Genomic DNA, 4899 nt, shown 5'->3' with positions numbered 1-4899 from the left:
GCCAACATGGTGAAACCCCATCTCTACTAAAAATACAAAAATTAGCTGGGCGTGGTGGCGTGTGCCTATAGTCCCAGCTACTTGGGAGGCTGAGGCAAGAGAATTGCTTGAACCCAGGAGGCAGAGGATGCAGTGAGCCGAGATCATGCCACTGCACTCCAGCCTGGTGATGGGGAGAGATTCTGTCTCAAAAGAAAGTAAAAAAAAGATTATGCAATTATTCAATTATTCTCTCAGCAAGCATGGTGCTGAATGCTGGCATTAAAGATTAAATTTGTGAAGATATGTGAATCTCATAGTAAACAGAGATAGCAAATGTGACATAGTGTAGTGATCACTGTAGTAATGATAAGCCTGCCATGGAGCCATATGGGGTTATCGAGGTAGCTAATTTACTCTGGGTATGGGTTGACCAATTAAGGCTTCCCAGAGGAGGTATCAGTTGACTTTTGAAGGATGAGTCCTCATTAACCGCTTGAAAAGAGAGAAAGTTGTTTAAAGTAAAGGGTACAGCTTTTTCAGACACAGAGAGGCCTTCAGGTGTACTGTGATGAGAATCCTGCCAGTGTCTCAGCAATGCTGGAGCAGTGAGCATGGGATTTGAGGGGGTCTGGGGATAACACAGGAAGCTGGAAGGAGGAAGACAGAAAGTTAAATAAAGGCCAGATCATGAAGGGTATCATATTCCATATGAAGAAACTGGAATTTTTTCCAAGGATAAGGAGCTGATTTTAATCAAAGGCTATGAAATGATCTAGTTTTAAAAATATAACTTTCACGGGAGTGTAAAAATAAAAACTCGAGTGTGAAGACTGGAGGCATTTATGAGGCCAATAACCTAGTTCAGATAAGCTGGAAGTTTAAACCATAGCAGTGATAGAGGGAAAGAAAAGAGGGCATGGATTGAAAAGATTTTAAGGAGTAGAACTGAGAGCACTCAATGGACCAGGAGAAGCCTAGGAAATCTCCCCAAGTTCTGGCCTGGGTATCTGGTTGGAGATGCTGCTATTTACCTATTTATGTACCTATGTATAAAGAAAGAACAATGTTAATGCAGATCAAAAGACTAGTAACTCTTCCGGAGGGAAAAGAGACTTTGGTGAGTCCCAGGGTCTATATTTTGTTCTCTAGTTGCTCTCAAGTTAGGCTATAGTGATGGTCATCATCTCAGCAGTAGGAGCTAAACCGCATGCACTTTAGGAAAATTACTTATGATCTTGTACTTCAGAGAAACATAAACTGATTCAAAATCTTAAGTTGCTTCCTTTTTAGATTACATAATTGTTTTTGCATTGTTATTTTCCCCCTCCTAAAGAACACATATAATACCCAATATTCAAGACTGGACTTGCAGATTTGGTTAGAGTTGAACAACTGTATTATAGTTTGTAATTAAAATTGGCTTTGTTTGCACTGGTGAGAGACCATCTCAAGAATGTTCCCACAAAGTGGCTCAATACCAGACAATTAAGGTGTTTATTAGCAGCTTACCAGGTGGACAAAGTTCATTGTAAGTTGCAAATATCTTCCAGGATCTGAGAGATTTAGAGTCAAATGAGAGGTACTGTATTAAATAGGACATAGTTGACATTTTTTAAAAGAATAATTCAGAACCAAAAAACAAACCCAGAAAACAAAAAATACCATGAAAGCTCCCACTGACCAAAGATGGGACCATCTGAATATAAGAAAGAATAATGCCTGCAATGGATTAAAAAACATCAAATATATAAGCAAAAGTGATGAGTATCTAATACGAAAAAAGGTCACTAACTCTGATCATCTCTGGAGATTGCTAGATCACTGACTCTTTTTTTTTTTTTTTTTAAGAGATGGGGGTCTCACTTGTCACCCAGGCTGGAGTGCAGTGACATGGTTCACTGCAGCCTTGACTTCCTGGGCTCAAGGGATCCTACTGCCTCAGCCTCCCCAGTAGCTGGAACTACAGGCATATGCCACTATACCCAGCTAATTTGTTTTTAATTTTTTTTTTTTATTTTTAGTAGAGATGAGGTCTCACTATGTTTTTTGTTTTTGTTTTTGTTTTTTGTTTTGAGACAGAGTCTCGCTGTGTCGCACAGGCTGGAGTGCAGTGGCGTGATCTCGGCTCACTGCAAGCTCCGCCTCCTGGGTTCACGCCATTCGCCCGCCTCAGCCTCCGAGTAGCTGGAATTACAGGCGCCCGCCACCTCGCCCGGATAGTTTTTTTGTATTTTTAGTAGAGACGGGGTTTCACCATGTAAGCCAGGATGGTCTTGATCTCCTGACCTCGTGATCCACCCGCCTCGGCCTCCCAAAGTGCTGGGATTACAGGCTTGAGCCACCGCGCCCGGCAGGTCTCACTATGTTGATCACGCTGTCTTGAACTCCTGGGCTCAAGCCATTCTCCCGCCTCAACCTCCCAAGGTGCTAGGATTACAGGTATGGGCCACTGTACCTGACCCAACTCTGAAATTTGATAAAGAGAAATAATCAAGATTTTTCTGCCTTTCCTGTACAAACTGTATTTCAAAATACCAAATAGTTGATGAGGAAATGTTCTTCTTTGTAGAATTCCAGCTAATAAATGCATAAAGGATATTAAAATCAGAAAATTGCTGTGTTGTGGCCACTAATGAAATAATAGATTATCTAGGTAACAGTAACCCATGGCTGTTAAAACCATTAGATGAAACACTGAGAATTTAATAATAGAAGGATTAGGCTAAAGTCACCTAAAATCACTGATTAATCTTTATATGATTAAAGGTAGGATTAAACCAGAGATGTCATTTACCTGTTGTCTTTTAGCTCCACTTCCATACTTTCTATAATTTATTCTCTGATGCTGAGGTTAGGCCCTGGAAACAAAATTTCTCCTTTCATGGCTGGGTCACTGTTAGGTTCCACCAACAGAAGCCACTAGTGATTGAAGGATAAAAAGGGGACAGAAAAGGGATTAATCCTTCCTGTTTTTCCTGTTCTTGACTGAATTGCTCCAACAGTGGCCCTTCCTCCTGGTGGCAGCAGTTTCTTGCTTCTTGCAGGACTCATGGAAACAAAAAACAGAAAACCCAGTCACATCCCATGTCTGAGAGGTACCAGCAGTAGCCTAGGGTCAAGCCCTCCTCAATGGTTTTACCCACAGCTCTGGCAAGCCCCTCTACGGAGTTCAAAAATGCCAGTCCCACTTTGTTCCCTCAGCTTTAGGGGTGGTAACAGGTGCTGCAAGTTGTCATCTTTCAGTTACATTTTGCATCACTGCTCTTTGATCGCTGAGCTCTCTCACACCTGTGTAACCAATCCCCTAAATTAAATCTCTGGAAGTACATAATGTGGTTTCTGTTTTCCTGATTGGACCTTGACTCATATGTCATTGAATAATGCAATAGGCAGTATACAGAACCACCTAAAAAGAATTTTTGTTTTATTCAGGTTTGTTGAGGTATAACTTATATGCAAGAAAATTCACCCATTGCAAGTGTATAATTACTAAGATGGATTTTGACTGTGAAGTTATCATTACCATAATCATATATAGACCATTTTCATGACCTCAGAAAGTTCCTTTGGGTCCGTTTCCTGCCCCTGGCCCCAGGCAACCACTGATCTGATTTCTGTTGCTATAGCTTTGTTTTTTCTAGAGTTTCATATAAATAGAATTATTCAGCATGTGGTTTTTTGTATCTGGGTGCTTTCATTCAGCACAATGCACCGAAATTCATCCCGATTAGTGCATATTTCTTCCTTTATATTCATATATCATATGAATAGTGTTAATTCATCATATGAATATACTACAATTTGTTTATGTATTCATCAATCAATAGATGTTTGGGTTGTTCCCAGTTTTAAGATATGAATAAAGCTCCTATGAATGTGTGAGTACAAGTTGTTGTGTGAAAATATGTTTGCATTTCTCTTGATAAATACCTAGGAGTGGAATGCCTTGGTCATATGTTAAAGGTAGTTTTATAAGAAACTGCCAAATGCTTCCCAAAGTGGTTGCACCATTTTTCATTCCTAACAGCAGTTTATGGGAGTGCCAGTTGCTCCACATTCTTGACAATACTTAGTATTGTCTTTTAAATTTTAGTCACTCCAGTGAGTATTTTGCAGTTTGCCTTTCCCTAGGAATGATGGTGTTGCATATCTTTTCATATGCTTATTTCCCATTTGTATATCTTTGGTGGAGTGTTTATTCAAATCTTTTGTGTATTTGAGGACAGACAGAGAACCTCTCATATTGTTTTATATTGTTTTACACTCAGTACCTGTTTTAAGAAAAAAACAACGAAGTAAAACCAAAGATAGGCAGCCTGGCGCCAAGCCTGGAACCAGGCCTGGGTCTGCCTGACCTAAACCCAGTAGTTAAAAATCAACCCATGACTTAGAAACCAATGTTCCTGACATTGACGCGATCCAAAGAGCACTCCTGGGTAGGCAATTGTCCTAGTGGATCGCCTCACCAGAGCAGCACATAGCAGGCCCCGGTGGAGGATTAACACAGTGGCTGAACACTGGGAAGGAACTGGCACTTGGAGTCCGGACATCTGAAACTTGGTAAGACTAGTTTTTGGAACTTGCCCCACTCCATCTGAATGGAAGTGTGGCCTGATCACCCACGATGTGCCTGGACTGGCACTTTTGTTCCAGTTTTGGCTTGGCTTGACTTGGTAAGACTAGTCTTCAGAACTTGCCCCACTCCATCTGAGTGGAAGCGTGGCCTGATCACCCGTGGTATGCCTGGATTGGCACTTTTGTTCTGGTTTTGACTTGACTTGACTTGGTAAGACTAGTCTTTGGAACTTGCCCCACTCCATTTGAGTGGAAGCGTGGCCTGATCACCCACAGTGTGCCTGTATCGTCACTTTTGTTCTGGTTTTGTCTTGACTTAAATTGCCGGATAATTTGGTTTTG

The sequence above is a fragment of the Colobus angolensis genome, unplaced genomic scaffold (assembly GCF_000951035.1).
Source record: "Colobus angolensis palliatus isolate OR3802 unplaced genomic scaffold, Cang.pa_1.0 Scaffold162, whole genome shotgun sequence".
In the NCBI taxonomy this organism is placed as follows: Eukaryota; Metazoa; Chordata; class Mammalia; order Primates; family Cercopithecidae; genus Colobus; species Colobus angolensis.
This window is presented reverse-complemented; position numbering follows the sequence as displayed.